Consider the following 21,481-nt stretch of genomic DNA (forward strand, 5'->3'; position numbering starts at 1 on the left):
TTACTCTGAAGGACTGTTATTCAACATGTGATTCGTAGAGGGCCAGCTGGTTGATGGAGTCCAGTCCTGCTGGCTGGACAGAATTCCTCTGACCTCAGCCCAGTGGGGGCTGCTTGCTCATTAACTGACCCATCGTCAGGGCCAGGCACCATCTGCATTCCTGAACCCAGCAGCCAGTCTTCCGACCCGGGACTGAGCACCACTTCAAAACAAAGATCCTTTCAGGCAAAATTAGACTTGACACTCTCTGAGAAGCATTTCTCTGAGAAGGGTACCAAGAAAGAATCACTCTGAAACTAGTCTAACTTCATCAAGAGTAACTTCATCATGAGATAAGGTGTGTAAGGGCATACAGAAGGCCCCTTCTTAAATTCTGCTGTTTGTCAAGAAATGGATGGGAGGGCTGGAGTCCTCCATGACACTTCAACATAAACAGCAGATGTGGGACTGAGAGCACATGGTCCAGCAGGAGCAGGGCTGGCCAGGGCAAAGCCCATCTTCCTGAAACCTGGAGCAACCCTGTGCCATGGACTCATTTTCTGGCCTGTCCTGGACTCAGCCTCCCAGGGGACTGATGCTGTCCTTTCTGTTATTCAGGCCTCAAGACGAGCTGCCACAAGTCAGAAATAAAAGGCCAAAAATTAGTATAAAATAAGACACACATCTCAGGGGAGGAGACTGACAACCTGGAGGGCCCGGAGCAATGCCTGGGAATGCAGCCAGGGCTGTCCCACCACATACCATGTCTGGGTAGGTCAACAGCACTGAGCAGAGGCCACAAAAAGCCTGTCCTTGGGGTTAACGGGGAAATTACCAATGTAGGAAATGACTGAGTCCACATGATAACTTGGAGTTTATCTCTCCCAAAAAGCAGTTTTGGCATGATTCCTCTATGTACTTGAGTCATTTGTACAGCACCTTCCCTCTCAAGAGATCGCAAAACTTCTGCTAATAGTCTTGGGGTACTTTTCTGCCAGCAGCAAAACCAACATGAAAAAAGACTGAAAAACTTCTTGCCGGCAACTCCACAGGCATGGATGGCCTCCAGCCTGGGCTTGGGCGAGTGGCTCAGTAAGTGTGAGTTTAAGATTCCCATTCACTAACTACGCGCTTCAGAACCGTAACCCCCTGGAAACACTAGCCGTTTTATCTTTCTTGAGAATGCCTGGGCGCATGCCACAGGCACCAGTCTTTTCACTCAGTGCACCCGATGGCAGGCCAAGCCAGGTCACAAGGACCTCAGGGACAGAGGCCTCCCAAGCAGCAAAGGGGGGGGGGGGGGGGGGGGGGGGGGGGGGTGGCGCACACACATGATAATGACCGCTGTTTACTGAGGACCGGCCGTCTTTATTCTACTACTTTACAACCCTCACTTCATGGAACCCGCACAGCTATCCAGGGAGATCTGCATTACTGCCTCCATTTTACCGCTGAGGGGATACAACCAGGAATTCGTATGCTGGGATCTGAACCCAAGAGGGCCTGTTCCCCAAGTGTGCGCTCTCTCTGTTGCCATGCTGAACACAGTCTAGACAAATCAGGTCAGATCAAGGAGGGAACATGCCAAATGGAGAGAAAAACACTACAATAAATTCTTATTTAATATAAAGAATTGGATGGGGGGCGCCTGGGTGGCTCAGGCCGTTGAGTGTCCGTCCGACTCTTGATTTAGACTCAGGTCATGATCTCAGGGCTGTGAGATGGAGCCCGGTACTGGGCTCTCTGCCGGGCCTGGGGCCTGCCTGTAATTTTCTCTTTCCCCTTCCCCCGCTGCCCTGCCTCACCTCTAGAAAATAAACAAATAGTTAATTTGAAAAAAAAAATGTCTGATTGGTTAAACTGTTCTGTTGTTACTTTGGGTGCTTTAGTTTTCATGCCACACTCAAATAATTTAGTCAGAGGAAGAAAAAATATTGCCTGCCTCTTCCTTGGCTGATAGCACATTTCTCTGCAAGTAAACAAGAGATTTGTTCATGTCTCAGAGACACTGAGCAGCCGATGCCCGAGCTGGGCAGTAAATAGCTCTGCAAAAAGCACCCCCCTCAGATCTCATTTTTATCCTCAGATCACATACATCTTCCCCACAACCAACTAACAAACAAATTAAAAAATGAACTTATATGCTAAAAAAAAGTCCTGAACCTGGAGCCAGTGAGCTACTTATAATTTCTACCATATGACAGCTTACCACTTAGAAGCCACAAATAGAGCGGTGGGAGTGAGTCCCTGGGAAGGCTGTCACCCCCTGAGGGGAAAGCAGCAGTTCACTTATTTATGATCTCCCTTCGGTGTACCAGGAGGTGAAGCAACCCAAAGTGGTCTCACTTCCAAGACTGAGGGAGGGGCCAGGACTCTTCCCATTAAATAAGCTTAGTTCTAGGGCCTACAGGAAGCTTTGGGAGGTCAGGGGATGCCTACTTTGCTAATCGCTCCTGGATTTGTCTGGTACTCTCAAAATCAGGCTAGCAGGGGATATGAATGGAGTTGCTCAGGACCAGCATCAGCCTCAACCCCATCCTAGGTTCTCATTTGGTCCTCAAAGGGCTCAAGATGCTGACTGGCTGGGTCCAATAACCCTACTGCCTTCCCCCTGCAAATTGCTTTCTATCCATTACTGAGGCCTGGCCAATCTAAGCCATATGACTGGCTTAGAATTGGGCATTTGACCCAACCTGGGCCAAGGAGAGTGTGCCCCACGATTCATGCTACAGCCCTTTGGAAGGATGTTTTCTTTCTGCTGATTTGCCAAGTGGGTAGGATGTAAACCTGGAGCCCCCGGTGGCTCCTTTGTCACTAAGTGAAAGGTACTTACCTGAACATAAGCCAGAACTGAGGAAAAAGGAGCTTGAGATACGGAAAGGGATGGTTCTCTGACAATACCATCTGGGGACTTGGTTTCATTAAAACCAGATCCTCCTGGAATTTTCAGTTATGTAAGACAATAAATTACCTGTTTCTCTGGGTTTATGTTATTTATGATGGAAAAGATTATTCTTGAAACCGTCAGCTCCCAGGCAAGGCAGTGTAGAAACACTGGTGAACCACACAGGTACCGTCCCTAACTCTGGCACGACAGACACTGAACCGTACAAGGCACTGATGGGGCCCAAAGTTTAGATCTGCGGTATGGTAGAAGTTATCTCTTAGAAGAAATGTTTTCTGAGTTGGGCTGACAGTGCATACAATTGCTGGAGGGGGCAGGGAAGTGGGGAAACAACAACGTGTAAAGGGCCTGATGTGAGAGACAGCACGATGTATCTCAGAAATCAGAGGAGTTGCGATGGTTGATGGCAGCCTTGCAAACCAAGATGATGAGTTTGCATTTGCCTCTATGGAAATGGGGAGTAGATGAGCAGATCGTACTATAAATGTCACAGTTTGACCTCTGGAACTGGAACCTCTGAATTTAAATTTTAAATTGACTGATACAGGCTACTGATCTACATCAAAGATTTCCAGAATGCTGTATTTGCAAATCAGAGATATGGACCATTTTGGGTAAAGAGCCTAGAATGGAAATTTCTTACTTTAAAGTCGACTTTAAATCTGTACTTTCAATGCCATCCCAATCAAAATTCCACTAGCATTTTTCAAAGAGCTGGAACAAACAATCCTAAAATTTGTATGGAACCAGAAGAGACCCCGAATTGCTAAGGAAATGTTGAAAAAGAAAAACAAAACTGGGGCAACATGTTGCCTGATTTCAAGCTTTACTACAAAGCTGTGATCACCAAGACAGTATGGTACTGGCATAAAAACAGACACATAAACCAGTGGAACAGAATAGAGAGCCCAGATATGGACCCTCAACTCTATGGTCAACTAATCTTTGACAAAGCAGAAAAAAAATATACAGTGGAAAAAAGACAATCTCTTCAATAGATGGTGCTGGGAAAATTGGACAGCTATGTATATAAGAATGAAACTCGACCATTCTCTTACACCATACACAAAGATAAACTCAAAATGGATAAAAGACCTCAACATGAGGCAGGAATCTATCAAAAATCCTAGAGAAGAACATAGGCAGTAACCTCTTTGACATTGGCCACACAGCAACTTCTTTCAAGACATGTCTCCAAAGGCAAAGGAAACAAAGCAAAAATGAACTTGTGGGACTTCATCATGATCAGAAGCTTCTGCACAGCAAAGGAAACAGTCAACAAAACAAAGAGGCAACCCATGGAATGGGAGAAGATATTCTCAAATGACACTACAGACAAAGGGCTGATATCCAAGACCTATAAAGAACTCCTCAAACTCAAGACCCAAAAACCAGATAATCACATCAAAAAATGGGCAGAAGACATGAACAGACACCTCTCCAAAGAAGACATACAAATGGCTAACAGACACATGAAGAAATGTTCATCATCATTAGCCATCAGGGAGACTCAAACCAAAACCACATTGAGAAAGCACCTTCCACGAGTTAGAATGGCCAAAATTAACAAGACAGTAAACAACATGTGCTGGAGAGGATGTGGAGAAAGGGAAATCCTCTTACACTGTTGGTGGGAATAAAGTTGGTGCAGCCACTTTGGAAAACAGTGTGGAGATTCCTTAAGAAATTAAAATTAGAGCTACCCTATGACCCTGCAATTGCACTACTGGCTATTTATCCCAAAGATACAGATGTAGTGAAAAGAAGGGCCATCTATACTCCAATGTTCATAGCAGCAATGGCCACAGTTGCCAGACTGTGGAAAGAACCAAGATGCCCTTCAACAGATGAATGGATAAAGAAGATATGATCCATATATATTATAGACTATTATGTCTCCATCAGAAAGGATGAATACTCAACTTTTGTATCAACATGGACAGGGCTGGAGGAGTTTATGCTGAGTGAAATAAGTCAAGCAGTGAGAGTAAATGATCATATGATTTCACTTACTTGTGGACCATAAGGAATAACATGGAGGACACTGGGAGATGGAGAGGAGAAGTGAGTTGGGGGAAATCGGAGGGGGAGACAAACCATGAGAGACTGTGGACTCTGAGAAACAAACTGTGGGTTCTGGAGGGTGGGAGGGATGGGTGAGCCTGGTGGTGGGTATTAAGGAGGGCATGTATTGCATGGAGCACTGGGTGTGGTGCATAAACAATGTATCTTGGAACACTAAAAAAAATAAAATTATAAAAAATAAAAAATAAATACAAGTTACATGGAGATAAAAAAAACTAAAACTAAAACTAAAAATAAGTCATCTGGAAAGAAAATGGGCTTTGGAGTTATATTTTGTGTTCAAGTCTCACCCTGCATGGGTCAGCAAGTGTGACTTCATCTACCTAAGCCACACCACTAATACAGGAATCTTCATACCTATCCTTGCAGGGAGGTCTGCTGTGTGGATGCACACTTCTCTCTTGTTCAAGAGAGAAGATCTACCAGCACCTTAAAATACAGCAGCAATAGACTGATTTTAGGTACCGAGCAGTGTCTCACTGTGAACATTCAGAAGTTAGCGTGTATCCAAACAACAGTCCTTACAGAAACAGCTGGCTTTATGAGAAAACATGGAGGCAGTCCCATTTTGGTTTTGGTTATGTGAATTCTAAGCTTAGAACTTGAAGTGGCTCCTTAAAACTTTACTTTCTATCCAGTGAAGGTTTCTTTGCATGATGACGATGATGATGACGATGATGGAAACGAAACAAATAAAAGGCAGATCCCCGTGTGAAGCTTAATAATAAACCCTAGGACTCAGGACTTTTCTAGGAACTCTTACATGAAATAAGGTTAGAAAGAAAAGTATTGTAATTAATTAGAAACATGAAACGACCAGGGGAAAGTCCACCGAGGTGGACAGTGAGGTCTGGTCCTTCAGCGGGATCAAGAGGACTGGTCTAAAGAGCTACCAAACTGTATTTATGCCAACAGATGGAAAGTGCAAGTGGATCCACCACAAGTGGGTCTGCACCGGCTAGGAGGGGGTACCGCTATCCGCTTAGACTTCCTGACCTACCTGGTTCCCTTCTGCATCCAGAAATTGAAATGCTGACTCAACATACGTTACATATCTTATCAGTGTGATAGCCGCCCGTGCCACCTATCACTGCCCAAACAATTCTCGTATTCTGACCTGGTTTAGACTGCAGGTGTGGGGAGACTCTGGCTCCATCCTGAACCCTAGCTTCAGGCAAACCTCTGGGGTCTACATCGACTCAGAGCTTCACATACTCACTGCCTTTGTCAACACCCCCACCCATCTGTCCTTATCTCAGATCTGACCTGGAACTTCCACCGCCCCACACACATCCCTACAATCAAACGAGTGGTTCAGGATGAAGCACGGAGAAGCTGGAACGTAGGTGGAAATGTTTGCTACTCTCTGGGAATCCATCCCCAATCATTCAAGTTTCTCCCCAAGTGAAGAAACTGCATCTTGGCAGCTACAGAAAACAAAGAAGGTTTGCCTTTAATTTCCACGGTGCCAAGCCAGCCTACATGCTGGCACAGGGGCCAGACGGCCAAAGACCCAGCATAACAGAATTTCTAGGAGAAAATGGACTCAACACAAGAAGTCTATGCCAAAACCTGCCCCCAAAACTGGCTTCTTCCTCGTCACAAGAGCAGAATCAAGAAAGGTACTCCATAGCCGGTTTGTATCATCATGTGTTCACACAGAACATTAAAAACATGTTCAAGGGAGGGTCTGGGTGGCTCCGTTGGTGGGCATCTGCCTTCTGCTCTGGTCCTGATCCCGGGACCTGAGCCAGGGGTCCTGGATCAAGCCCCACATCGAGTTCCCTGCTCGGCAGGAGGCCTGCTTCTCCCTCTCCCACATCCTCTCCCACATCTCCCTCTCCCTGCTTGCGTTCCCTCTCTCGCTGTCTTTCTCTTGGTCAAAATAAATAAATAAAATCTGAAAAACAAAACAAACATGTCCAAGCATCAACGTGGACACCAATGCTGTTAAGGCTACAAAACCACACATCGGAGTTTCCCAAGGAAAAGGTGCTTCTTCACACGTGGGGACGTCAGAGCACATTACAGCCTGTGAAGACCATGCAGTTGAATTCACAACTATGCTACTACAGAAAAAAGCTAAACACCTTTTTTTTTTTTTTTTTTAAAGTGGGGAGGGGAAGTTCCAGTGGCCTGCGTTTAAATGAATGCACCCTTTCTTCTCTTGTAGGACTGGGCGGCAATCTCTGGAATGCATCCCAGGGCCGTGGTTTGGAGTGGGTGTCTAACAGGAAATTCTGGGCAGTCTATGCATACATTACATTCCTTTCCCACCCCCAAAAGAGTGGTCAACAAACACAACTTTCCTCTGTTTGAATAAAAGGGGGGCTGTTGACGGGGCTGCTGGGGTGGGGAGAGGCCAGGGCACAGACCGCACAGAGTTCAAAGCAGATGTGGCTGCTGAGAATCCAAACATCCTTTTCTCCTAGAAAAAGGACTTAGTCACTGTGTTACCTTTTGAGATATCCAGGCAGTCCCTATATCTAGTTCCAAGTGATAAAATTCCCCTGGCAATTTTACCCGGCACTCTGGAAGAAGTGTCCCTCCAGATGACACCCCGCTTCCCAGTAAGGAAACGGAGACTCAGAGTACTCACATCTGTGTGGTGAGGGTGCTGGGGTTTAAGGCCAGAACTGCCTGACTGCAGGGCTCCCAACCTTCCCACCAGCCCTCCCCGTCTCTCCCCTGTCCTCTTCTGGGTTTGGGGTTTACTTCCAAAAAGAAAATGAATATGAGGCCTTGTGTTGCGTGCCATTACTCCAAAGGCTGCAGTTCTGAAAATTCCAAAGTGAGGCAAGGATACTAGTGCTAGGCCTCCTTAGATAAGGTCAGACACAGTGGTTGTTTCTCTGAGCGCTAAATGTGCCCCAGGCCACCAAACTCTGTGACTCAGCTCCCAAGGAGTGCCCCTGTGCTAGGAATGCCCTCCACGCCTCAGCATGTCCCAGACCCCTGGCCCGAGGCCACACAGCTCCTAAGTAACAAGGCTGGACAGAAACCAGGTCTGTGGGAGTTTAGAAGGGAGCTCTTAGCCATCACTGTACAGAGTCTGTTTTTCATAGCAAGAGCCCAACTAAATACCAGAACAAAGGATTTAAGTAGAAAATGCACTTAAGAGGAAGTAAAGGTTAAAATTTAACAGTAATCAAATAAATGAACACTTAAACAGAGAAACCCAGTTTTGTACCTGTTAAATGAATAGAAACAATAGAAATAAAAACAGAGAGCCAACACAGTGGGGAGGTTTTGACGGTCCAGGCCCCTTCGTTCACGTGTGGCTGGTAACTCGGTAAACTGGAACAATCCACTTGAAAAGCAGAGGAGTGATGTGTTGAAGACCATGAACTATTCATGAAAACATGTGCATGTCCAACAGAGTAGGAATGGTTAAGTAAAACGAATGCAGAGCAGCTGGACAGAATACTGTGCAGCCACAAGAAATGCCACTGGGAAGACCCAGGGAGAAGTGCCTGTGGTCACCATCTGAGGAAGCATCTCAGAAACACTGCATATGCCTCATGTCTGTAACTCTGTCCTGTGTTTCTGGACAAGATCTGGAATGTAGGCTCCAGAGCTATGGGCTTGGAACTCATCTTGTTCATGCCTGAGTCCCTGAGACATAGAAGCATGCTGGTACCAATAGGCCCCTCGTGACAGATGTTTACTGAATGAATGAATGTAAGAAAGGAAACTCAGAACAATGAAAATGACCGAGATACTATTAGAAAGAGTATCTTTCTGTTCAGAGAGAGGTCAGCCCAAGTAGCTACTCTGACTGTTCAGAGAGAGGTCAGCCCAAGCAGCTCTGCTTCCTGGGAAGCCCTCTTGACCACATCGAGCCTCTTCCTCCAAGCTGCTTTAATCTATGCCATCCACTTACGGCCAACCCGAGGAATCCACCCTAGGAATCCAACTCTTAGCTCCCAGACATTTTTAGTGAAGGTGCACAACCCCTATAGAAGAATTAGTGCAAATTTTCAGAGAGCGAGCGATCAGATAAAATTCACCAGTATGTTCAGTAAGACAAGGTTAACTGTTATTTTTCTCCATACTTTAAAAAAATCATTTCTCAAGTTCTACAATCTATAATGGAAAAAATAGAATGTTAAAAATGTTTGTCTCTACTTAAAAAAATATATGGGAACATCATATATCTGATACTCTTTTACAACCTCACTTTGATTCACTATATTATATTCCACTGTGTGGATGTACACTATGCCATAACTAAACTGACTTTGGACACTTATGTTGTTTCATTTAAAAAAGTATTGTGACAAATACTGCAGTTTGTTTGCAACAGCAATGCTACGAACAATCTAGTTGTCCACTGATATGGGACAAAATAGAACAGATCCTGGGTGTGGAATATTCTACAGATGTTAAAAAGAAGGCTGCAGCTCCATAGGTACTAATATTAGCTAACATTTATGTAAGATGTGCCTGTTGCTATTTTATGCACTTTCTAAACAGTGACTCATTGAACTGTTTCAGTAATCTTATGATGTAAGGACTATTACTGTACTCTTTTTATAGATGAGGAAACTAAGGCCCAGAGAAGTTAAAAAAAATTGTCTAAGATGACATAGCTAGGAAATAGAGTTTGTTCAAAACCCCACTCACCTGTGCTTCTCTGCAATTATGTTGCCTACTGATAATGGAGCACATTCTGAGACTTATTAAGTGAGAAAAGCATGCTGCCATCAACCTTCAAATACAAAATTAAATAGATTAGCAAAATAAAAAGCACAAGTATGTGTCTATTCTCACAAGTGCAAAGAGCATCTCTGGGAGGATTTATAAGTAACTGGTTGCTCCACGGCAGAGAAGTGGAGGACACAACTGGAAGGAAAGGAGAATTATTTTTTACTCTATTTCCTTTTAGTATCCTTTGAAGTTTGTATTACTTATTAAATTAATAATCCTATGTAATGTATCATGCACTGTAATGAGTAAGAAATATCCAAAATAATACTACGATGAACTTAGTCTACATAATTTTAAGTGCATGTCTGATTATCCCATTAGAAGAAATTCCTAGATGTGTAATTGCTAGGACCAAAGTCTTTTTTTTTTTTTTTTTTAAAGGTTTATTTATTTATTTATTTGACAGACTGACATCACAAACAGGCCTCACAAGCATCACAAGCAGACATCACAAGCAGGACCCTGGGATCATGACCTGAGCCAAAGGCAGAGGCTTTAACCCACTGAGCCACCCAGGTACCCCATAGGACCAAAGTCTTTGGAAAAAAAAAGTGTCAAGTCTCTCAATACCTGTGGACAATCTGCCACCTAGAGGGGCAGTGTCAATGTGCACGCCCACACGCAGGTTATGCCACGGAGGCTGGGCCAACATGGAGACTGTAAATAGCCTCCGCCAGTCTGGAAGGTGGAAATGGCAACCCTTTTGCTTTCATGTGCATGTCTTTGATTGCCATCCAAGTTCTATAATCTCTCCTATAACTTTTGGCCATTTCTCTTTCTTCTCCTGAGAACTGTGCTTATATACTTTTTGCCTATTTTTCCATTTTTTCTTTGATTTTTAAGAGTTCCTTTATCCTATATTGGAGATGTAATCCTCGGACTGTTCTGTACTGGGCGGTTATGTATTGAAATAGTCTCAGTTTGTTTTAGGCCTTTTGCTTTTGTTTATAATGGCTGTAGATATGCAAAGCTTTGAGTTTTTAGGGAATCAAATCTAATGATTTTTTAATTGATTCCTTCCCACACTAATATGATACACTCTTTTTTTTTTTTTTTTTTTTTTTTTTTTAAGATTTTGTGTATTTATTTGAGAGAGAGTAAGAGACAGAGAGCGAGAGAGCACAAGCAGGGGGAGCTGCAGGCAGAGGGAGAAGCAGACTGCCCGCTGCTTCCATGGAGCCTGATGTGGAACTTGATCCCAGGACTGGGAAATCATGACCCGAGTTGAAGGCAGCCACTTAACCAACTGAGCCACCCAGGTGCCCCCTAATATGATAAAGTCTTCACTTAAGTTTTCTTCTCATTCTTTTTTGGTTTAAAGGAAATTTCTATTAAATACTTTATCTGTTTAGAGTTTATGCTGTATACAGTAGGATCTATGAATCTACTATCCCACCCCCCCAAAGTTAAATATCCTAATACTACTGATTTAACAATTCACCTTCGTACACTGATTTGGGCATTGTATTCTATTCTATTTCCTCCCAACCCACTATACTTCACTCCATTCCTCCGCTTCTGCCACTAACACAAAGCTTTGCTACTGCAGGTTTTTGTTTTATATTTAACAGTATCAGATCCCCTTAATTATTTTCTTTTCAAAAATTTCTTGGATAGTCTAACCCCTTATGCTTCCAGATGGATGTCAGAATCATTTTATCAAGTTCTAAAAAAACATACCATTGGGATTTGGTTGCATTAGGCTCATAAAATATACATCCACTAATTCCATTAAAGTAATTAAAGGAAGGTTAAAACGAAAAAGTTAAAAAAATCTATTTGTTGTACCTTATTCCTAAACATTGTTCTAAGATTAAAAATGGCCTTGGGTATCAGCTTAAAATAGACTGTTACAACTATAAGATATTTTCTGTAACTCCCACGATAACAATAAAGAAAATACCTATAGAAGAGACACAAAAGAAAACAAGAAAGGAATAAAACGCATGTCACCACACACACACACAAAAATCAATGACACACAAGATAGCTAAAAAGAAAAGAGAGAGACAAAGAGTTGCGAGACAGAAAATAAAATGTACTGGTAGGACCTTCCCTCTCAGTAATTAGCACAAATGTTAACAGATTAAACTCCCCAATCAAAAGACATAGAGTGCTTGAATTGATAAAAAAATAAGATCCAGCTATATGCTGCCTATAAGAGACCCATTTAGATTTAAGAATATACATAGGCTGAAAGTGACAAGACAGAAAAAGACATTCCACGCAAATGGTAAATGAAAAAGAGAGATTTTAAGTAAAAACTGTCACAAGAGACAAAGAAGAACATTATCTAATGGTAAAAGGGCCAATTCATTGGAAAGACAACAATTATAAATGTATATGTACCCAACACTAGAGCACACAAGTATGTGTAGCAAGCCTGGACAGAACTGAAGGGAGAAACAGACGGTGACCCAGTAATAGCAGATTTCAGTAATGGATACAACATCTAGAGAGAAGACAAATAAAGAAACAGAGGACTTAAACAACATGAGAGACCAAGTGGACCTAATAGGCATATACAAAACATTGCATCCAACAGTAGCAAACACATATTTTTCTCTAGTGCATACAGAACATTCTCCAAGACAGATCACATGTTAGGTCACAAAACAAGATTTAACAGATTTAAGAGGACTGAAATCATACCAAGTAACTTTTCTGATCAAAATGGAATTAAACAAGCAATCAATACTAGAAAGAAAATTGGAAAATTCACATATATGTGGAAGTTAAGCAACACACACTTGAATAACCAATGGGTCAAAGAAGAGATCACAAATACCCGAGACAAATAAAAATGAAAACACAATATACCAAAACTTACAGGATGCAGAAAAAGCAGTACAAAGAGGGAAGATGAGAATGGCAAATATCTTCATTAAACACGAAGAAGAATGATATCAAATAAACAACCTAACTTTATACCTCAAGGAAAGAAGAGCAAACCAAGCCCAAAGTTAGCAGAAGGAAGGAGGTAATAAAAATTTTAACAGAAATAAACAAAATAAAGACTAGAAAAAGAATGGGGAAAAAAAATCAATGAAACTAAGAGGTGGCTTTTGGCATAGAAAACAAAACTGACAAGCCTTTAACTAGGCTAATTAATAAGAAAAGAAGAATGCACTAAAATAAAAAATGGAACATGAGGCATTACAACGGATGTCACAGAAAAAAAAATTATGAGACAATTCTGAAATGTTATATGCCAACAAACTGGATAATCTAGAAGAAACAGGTAAATTTCTAGAAACATACAATCTACCAAGACTGAATCATGAAGAAAAACAATTCAATAATGAATAAGGAAACTGAATCAGTAATCAAAAATTTCCCAACAACAACAACAAAAAAAGCCCAGGGTCAGATGGCTTCACTGAAGAATTCTATCCAACATTTAAAGAAGAATTAATGCCAATCCCTCTCATACCCATCCAAAAAATTAAAGAGGAAGGAACACATCACTCATTTTATGAGGGTAGATTCATCTTGATATCAAAGCCAGACCTACAAGAAAAGCAAAGCACAGACCAATATCCCTGATGAATACAGATGTAAAAATCCTTAACAAAATACCACCAAACCAAATTTAACAACACATTAGAAGGATCATATACTATGAGGTATCTGTGGATTGCAAGGATGGTTCAACATACACAAGTCAATCAATGTGATACACCACATTGACAGAGTGAAATATTAAGACCACATGATCTTCAACAGATACAGAAAAGGCATTTGATAAAATTCAACACCATCTCATAATAAAACATTAAAAAATGAGGATAAAAAGAATATAATAAGTATTTTTACATATGTAGACCATAGTTTTTTTGTTGTTATTGTCATTATGTTACAGTTAAACATATCTCTCCTATGAAATGGCTCCCTTTCCCCCTTTGAAAAGCCCACAGTTAACATCATATTCAAAGTGAAAAACTGAAAGCTTTTCCTCTAGGATCAGGAAGAAAGCAAGGATGCCCATTTGCCATTTTTATTCAACATAGTAGTGAAAGTCCTAGCTAGAGCAATTAGACAAGGAAAAGAGATAAAAGGCATTTAAATTGTTAAAAAAGAAGCAAAGTTATTTCAGTTCACAGATGACATGATCTTATATGTACAAAACCCTAAGGATCCCATAAAATACTATTAAAAGTAATAAATGAATTCAGCAAACTTGTTGGATACAAAATTAACGACAAAAATCAGTAGTATTTCCATCTGCTTACAGTAAACAATCCAATGATGAAAGGGAAATTAGGAAAACAACTGTATTTTCAATAGGATCCAAAAAAATGAAATCACTTAGGAATAAACTTAGCCAGGGGGATGAAAGACTTGTACACTCAAAATTACAAAATACTACTGAAAGAAATTATAAAAGACACAAATAATGCTAAGGTAGCATGTGTTCATGGATTGGAAGCCTTAATATTGTTATAATGTCCACATAACCCAAAGGAATTTAGAGATTCAGTATAACCTCTATTAAAATCCGAATGGCTTTCCCCCCCCCCCCAGAAATAGAAAAAAAACTCCTCGAATTCATATGGAACCCCAAATAGCTAAAACAATCTTGAGAAAGAAGAACAAATCTGGGAGCCTCAGATTTCCAGACTTGAAAACATACTAGAAAGCTACAAAACAGTATGGTGCTGGCATAAAGTCTAATGGAACAAAAGGGCCCAGAAATAAACTCACACATACATAGTCAAATGATCTTCAATAATGGAGTCAAGACTACACAATGAGGAAAGTACAGTCCCTTCAACAAATGGTGTTTCTGAAAACTGTATATCCACATGCAAAATAATATAATTGGACCCTTATATTACTCCTTACACAAAATCAACTCAACATGGATTAGAGACTTAGACTTAAGACCTAAAATTGTAAAACTCCTAAGAAACACAGGGAAAGCCATTGGTTTTGGCAATGATTTCTTGGATATGGCACCAAAAGTGCAGGTGACAAAAGCAGAAACATCTAAGTGGGACTGTAACAAAAGAAAAAGCTTCTGCACAGCAAAGGAAACCACCAGCAGAGAAGGCAACCTACAAAATGGGAGAAAACATTTGCAAACCCTATATCTGGTAAGGGGTTAATATCCAAAATACATATGGAGCTCCTATCACTCATTAGCAAAACAAAACAAATAATCTGATTTTAAAAGTGGACAAAAGATTTGAATAGACATTTCTCTTAAAGAAGACCTACAATGGCCAATATGTATATGAAAGGATGCTCAATCATCAAGGAAATGCAAATCAAAACTACAATGAGATATTATCTTACACCTGTAAGGATGACCATTATTAGAGAAAAAGCAAAACAAAACAAAACAAAAACAAGAGTAAAAACCACAAGAGAAAATAATAAGTGTTGGCAAGGATGTGGAGAAACTGGAACACTTGAGCATTGTGCTGGAAATCTAAAATGGTGCAGTCCCTGCGGAAACCAGTCTCATCATAAAGCAGTACTATCAGCCCTCAGAAGGCAGTGAATTCACTAGCACATGTTTATTTAGTGTTTATTCTGTATCAGATAGTGTTCTAGATGGACAAAACTTACAAACATCCCTGCCTTCCCTGAACTTACTTATATTCCAGTGGGAGGAGATAGACAATAAATAAACATGTGAAGTATAGAGTATGTTAAATGGTGAAAAGTATTGTGGATCAAAGTAAAGCAGGAAGGAGGTGAAAGAGACATGTATTGGGGTGTGTGTGTGTGTGTGTGTGTGTGTGTGTGTGTGTGAGATTTCAAATAGGGTATCCGGGGGAAGACCACACTGATAAAGTGACACCGGAGCAAAGGCCTGAAAGAGGTAGAGACAAGCCTTCTAGAGGGGCTCAGAGTGCAGCAGGTGCAAATGTCCTGGGGTGGGTGGGAGTGGGGGGCATTCTGGCATGTTCAAGAACAGCAAGGGAACCAATGTGGTTGCGAGAGACTAACTGAGTAGACAGTGGTAGGAACAGAGTTTGGTGGTAAAGTACTAGGTCAGGTAGGGTCCACAGGCCACTGGAAGGACTTGGTTCTTCCTCTGATCAGGATGGGAAAGTTGGAACAGCCCGATAAAAATGGCAGGCTTGGGGTGCCTAGGTGGCTCAGTGGGTTAAGCCGCTGCCTTCGGCTCAGGTCATGATCCCAAGATCTTGGGACCGAGCCCCGCATTGGGCTCTCTGCTCAGCTGGGAGCCTGCTTCCCTTCTTTCTTTGCCTACCTCTCTGCCTACTTGTGATCTCTGTCTGTCAAATAAGTAAATAATATTTTAAAAATGGCAAAAACTTACAACAGAACTTAAATAAACCTATTTAGGGCCAAAGTCAGGTCCTGTGGAGTCACCACCCCTGAGGAACAGTCCTGGCTTTGGAGAACTATCACCTCTTTAAGGAAGGAACCTCACAATTGATATATCTCCTCCACTTCTCCCATTCTGCTACCCACCTTCCATCCGCCTCCACCTATACGCCACCCAGCATTCCTTCTGTAACGTTTCCCTACCCTTACCTGTCTGTCAGCAGCTGCCCTACTCCTAGAGTCAGATATAAACTTTGTAGGACTCTGTCCAAAACAGAAATGCAGGGCTTTTTGTGAAAAAAGTAAGAATTTTAAGATAGTAACAGCAGAGCATGAAACCAAGTGTGTGGCCCTCTGCAGGGTATAGGACGCACACCCATGAAGCTCACCCTGCTTATTCCTATTTTACCCAAGAAGGCAGATGAAGGCAAAGCCTGGGGAATGAGGCCTTCCTCCCATCCCAAACGCAGCCCCAGTTAGAGGTGCAGAGTAACAGCACCCCTTACCACCTTCTACAAAGAGCTGAACAGGTCTGGGAGGAGAAGAAAGACCAGCACAGGAACCAGCAGAGGGAGGGCAGCCTTTTATATGGCAAGGACAACTTTCTGAGGGGGAGAACCAGACACTCAAAGACAACCCTGAACAGAAATGTTTCCTGAGTACCTCCTTTGCACTGGGCTTGAGGGAACAAGACAACAGTGGATGATACAGGCAAGTATACACAGTGGTTGGCTGAGGCTTCCCTTGGACAGAACAGTTTCCCAGGAGAGATGGGGCTGCAGCTGGGCCTGGAAAGATGGACAGAGGGACTATGGAGGGATATTTATATGGGGGCAATGGAAAGTTACAAGGGCAAGCAAGCAGCCTGTGTGTCTGAGGGGCCATGGAGAGGCCAATCTAGGTGGTGGCAGAAGATGTCCCACCAGGTAGGACCGTGGTGGGGGAGGGCCTTCAGCCTGAAGGCAGTGTGTGTGTATGGGGGGGGGGGGGGGCGTGTCAGTGAATGCTCTGAGGAGGGACAGGGACAGGATGAGAGCTGTGCTCTTGGAAGGATTGTCTGGCAGTAAATGAGGGACAGACGGCAAGCAGGGGTGAGGGCAGAGAGGTGGGAACCCACCCAAATTAGCTGGGAAGAGCCTTCCTACCATCGGGAGTGGGTCTGTCCAGATGGACAGACATGAGGGAAGGTTTAGATCCACATTTCCAAGCAAGCAACAACAAATAAGAGAACTGTACATCCCTGAGACAAAGTTCTCTGGCAGGATGCCCCAAACCACGTGCATCCCGCAGAATTCCTAATTTTAGAAACCAGACTGGAACTTGTCTGACCAAAATAAACCTGGCCCCAAATATTTACTTTTGTCATTATTTTGCAATTGTGGAGGCAGGAAGATCAACATAAGCCCAGAAGGTTTTCCATGTTACCCACCAGGATAATTCCTCATGGTGCCCTCTAACCCTTGCTGGAAAAGCTGGTAACTACAATACCGGGGAGTCTCCAAGTAAAAGTAAAAGCTGTTGGCACCAGGTCATTTGTCCCTGTTTTTCAGTCTCTCAAGTATCAACTTTGGACTTCATAACTCTTTCAAATTCCTTTTTCGCATGGATAAACAAGCCTCCCAATCGTGGGATAGCAACCACAAGGGACAAAAGAGCAAATGGCTGGCCTAGAGAAATTTATTTTCATCACATAAACAGGACACATAGCACTCCTTCCCTCTCTCTAGGCCAAATAATGGAAACAGTTTAGTATGAATCATGATGAACTCTGAAATCTTACTGCAAGAATTTTAAGACAAAGGAAATTTCACCTTGGACTAGTTTGAAGCATATGGCAAGAGACCTGTTGTCCTTGTTCCCAGTTTTCAAACACAGAAACTCTTCCCTATTTCGTTTTAACAAGAGAAAGGTAAAACAGAGGTTAGGCTTGTGACATTTTGATAAAAAGAGGCATCAGCTCTCATGCATATGGACAGAGGTTTTCAGATTCATTTTGAAATTTCATCAAATCACATGTTTGTGTCATTCCTTTGCTACAATCACAGTTTTTCTGACAGCCTAAATAAGTGTTTTACTACTGTCTGAACCTTATATTGCTTCATAAGTGTGTTGTTTCATGTAAAAGAAATAGAAAAAAGCAAGGAATACCTAGAAGGCTTGTTCGTATCAACCAGCTAAGCGTTTAATAATTCAGATGGAAATATGTACATTTAAATGTCACCATCGACAGCCTATAGTTTTTTTTTTTTTGTACATAAAAGTGTAATTATTTATTTAATTTTCCCATTTGTATCATATTAAAGCTTTGTACAGTGTTTTAAGTTCTGTTTTAAAATTATTTTGTATTTTATTTTTATAATCTAGTAATAAAATATTCATTCCGCATGCACACTGTAGTTCTGTTTGTGTGATGGTTTGCTTTCAAAAAGGGAAAATGTTTTTCTAATTTAATAAAGTTATTGCATGCACCATAGGTTACAAGCCCAACAGGGAACAGAAGGTGTTGCTATAAATGCAGTACCACCACATCCAGAAGTGACCTAGAAAAAGCAGCAGTGGATTGACTAGAAGCTATGTGTTCAGTACCCCACAGATAAAAGCCAGAGTTCTGGGATACAAGGAGATGGTTCCCCATGAAGATGAAGTAATGAAACTGCAAGTGCTAAGGGGCGCTTAGGTGGCTTAGTTGGTTAAGCAGGTTAAGTGTGGGACTCTTCCTTTCCCCTCAGGTCATGATCTCAGTGTCCTGGGATTGAGCCCCTTGTCCCATTCCCCGCGGAGTGTGGAGTCTGCTTAAGATTTTCTCTTTCCCGGGGCGCCTGGGTGGCTCAGTGGGTTAAGCCGCTGCCTTCAGCTCAGGTCATGATCTCCGGGTCCTGGGATTGAGTCCCGCGTCGGGCTCTCTGCTCAGCGGGGAGCCTGCTTCCCTCTCTCTCTCTCTGCCTGCCTCTCCATCTACTTGTGATTTCATCCATCCGCTCTCCCTGGTCCTCGGTCTCCCGTCATGTCGAGTCCCCACAGGTGGCCCCGCGCGCCCGGGCAGCCGGAGCTGGGCCTCGCCGACCGCGGTGCGGCCGGCTCTGCTTGGCGGGCCACCGGGCTGTGGTCAGGTGGCGCGGAGCCGGCTGCGGCCCTGCCCGAAGGCCTGAGCCCGAACTCAGCCCCGACAGCCTATAGTTTTAACTGTACATTTTTAATTCCCATAAGAGCATGACTTTTTAATAAATCTATTTAGTTATTTGTTCCTTAACCAGGAATCTTCTAGGATATAACCTTTCTAAATGGAAAAAATATTAACAAATGACCCCAAGAAACCTCTCAAGATAAAAATCCTTAAACCACATATTTCAAAATAAGCCCCACACTTTGGGGGACTGAACATGGAATAAGAAGTACCATGTGACTCTTCCTACACAGAGTTCCATTCTGCCAAGATCAGATATTTTAAGAACACATTTGAACTATCAGTTGGGATGCAGTCCTCTGGAATTCTTCACGGCATTTTTAGGGTTCCCAGAAGAAGAGCTCAGGGCTCCTTCCTCCAGCTGACTACTTCCGTATCTCTTCAGGCACACCAGCAACATGGACAGTGACCTCAGCTTTCCCTTCCACATCCCCCACAGTCAAGCCGCTGCCAGGCGCAGGCTCTTCTCCCATCTGTTCAGCCGTCATCCTGGCCCACGCCACCACCCCTCCCTCCCTGGGACCTGTGCAATAGTCTGACTAATGACAGGTCTCTCTGCACCCACTCTTTCAGAGCAGTCTTTTCTGAAATGCAGATGTGCTTAGGCCCTTTGCTGCTTACAGCCCCTCGGTGGCCCCCCATGGCTCAGACCGGGCTGCTGTCATGTTACAAGAGACGAGGTAGCATGGAACAGAGTGAAGGATGCTAGAAGAACTCACCCCTTACTGTCCACGATGGAAATGTGGCCCTGGCTCATCAAACGCCCACAGGCTGGGAGAGTCCTGCAGGCCTACGGGCTCTGAGGCTGGGCTGGCCTGCAGCCTTGAAGGTAGTTCTTCTGCAGAGACATGCCAGTGGCCCAGGCCAGGAGGTGGCAAGCCCCCGGCTGGCGAGCAGGCTGTGCTCACAAGCCTTATTTTGCCAATCACTTGTTTAGGGCCTGGAACATTCTTTCCCATAAATACCATGTGACAAAGAGTGATAAGGTGCCGTAAAAGCTGATTTAACCCATAACTCAACAGAGCTACCTTTGCGAGGAGTAGAGATTTATCTGGCGCTGGAGAGAAGGATGCCTGCTAGCTCCTTTCATAAAGTAACACCTTGATCCTCTCTACTCGGCGCAGAGGAGAATCTCTCCATGGGATGGAGCAATTGGGACTTCGTAGCCCAGTTTTTGTCCTGAGATCTGCTTTCACTTTGGGAATCCAACTGGCCACTGCTACCCCTGCTTCAGGTACGTCAGGGCACTGCTCTTCAGGCCGCTCGGGCTCAGTCTGGGCACAGACCCGGGGCTTCATGCTCCATAGCACCACAGGTCTGAGGATAGCACTCAAGAGTCAGACTGGGAGTCACCTCCAGCCACCGCTAATTCGGCTGCCCTGGCAATCCTCTCCACAGGAAGTCTCTGGGGCTGTCCCGGGCTACCTCTCTACCCCGAAGCCCAAGTCTTCATTCCCCACGACTTGGGAAGAAGTCCTCAAGCACATGTGAACTCCACAGAGACAAGGCCTGAGATGACAGGGTACAAAGAGAAGAAATGGGCTGCCCCAGGATGACCAGGAGTTGTAATGATCACTGCCTTAAAGGAGGGACATCTGCCTACCACACAGGGAAGGACTCACGGACCTGAGAGAGTCCAAACAGTTACACATCAGCTTAAAAGTTGTACAGTGTGTGTGTGTGTGTGTGTGCGCGCGCGCACGCATGTGTGGTGGTAAGGGATGGGACTGCTTTTTCACACTAGCTATGTGCCAGTGGCTGACTAGGCACTGAGAACTTAAAATCAGTTAAAAAAATGTTTCTGTCCTCAAGAAAGGCCCATACTAATGAGTGGGAGGGGACAGACACACACATACCCAGCTGCCTATAACACAGCTTCTAAATGTGGACGTAGGACTGTGGCATGGGTCAAATGTGTCCAGCAGAATGGGCACTGGTCCTGCACACTGTCTGGTCTCTCTCCTGCCTGTGGAGGAGACGGTGCCATGGGGCACGTGCCATCCTGTTAGCCAAGCACGGTGGTGTTGCTCCTCACGTGTGAGCAGTGCAAAGAATCCCAAATAGCAGCCGTCCCCAACAGCCCCTCCTTGGGCAAGTCACTGAGCTGCTCCAAAAGGAAACTGTCAGCTGGGAAATAAAGGCCCTGTGCTGGCCACCTCCAGGGGTTCAAGAAAGAGATAAAGTCATGGGTGAGAAAGTACCAGGACCACTCTCTCAGCTCCCTCTCTCTCTGGTTCCTTCATGAGGGGTCTGGTTGTCCGAGGCTCACAAAGGCCGAGGGTCACAGATGTAAACGCACAGCTGGTGGAGCCGGG

General features: G+C 43.5%; 1 protein-coding gene across 7 annotated transcripts in view; it reads right to left on the reverse strand.

The window, feature by feature from the left end:
• Window positions 1-21,481, reverse strand: part of CTDSPL (CTD small phosphatase like) — a 117,175-nt gene that overhangs the window by 35,306 nt on the left and 60,388 nt on the right. The gene's annotated exons all lie outside the window — the stretch shown is intronic.

The sequence above is a fragment of the Mustela nigripes genome, chromosome 2, assembly GCF_022355385.1.
Source record: "Mustela nigripes isolate SB6536 chromosome 2, MUSNIG.SB6536, whole genome shotgun sequence".
In the NCBI taxonomy this organism is placed as follows: Eukaryota; Metazoa; Chordata; class Mammalia; order Carnivora; family Mustelidae; genus Mustela; species Mustela nigripes.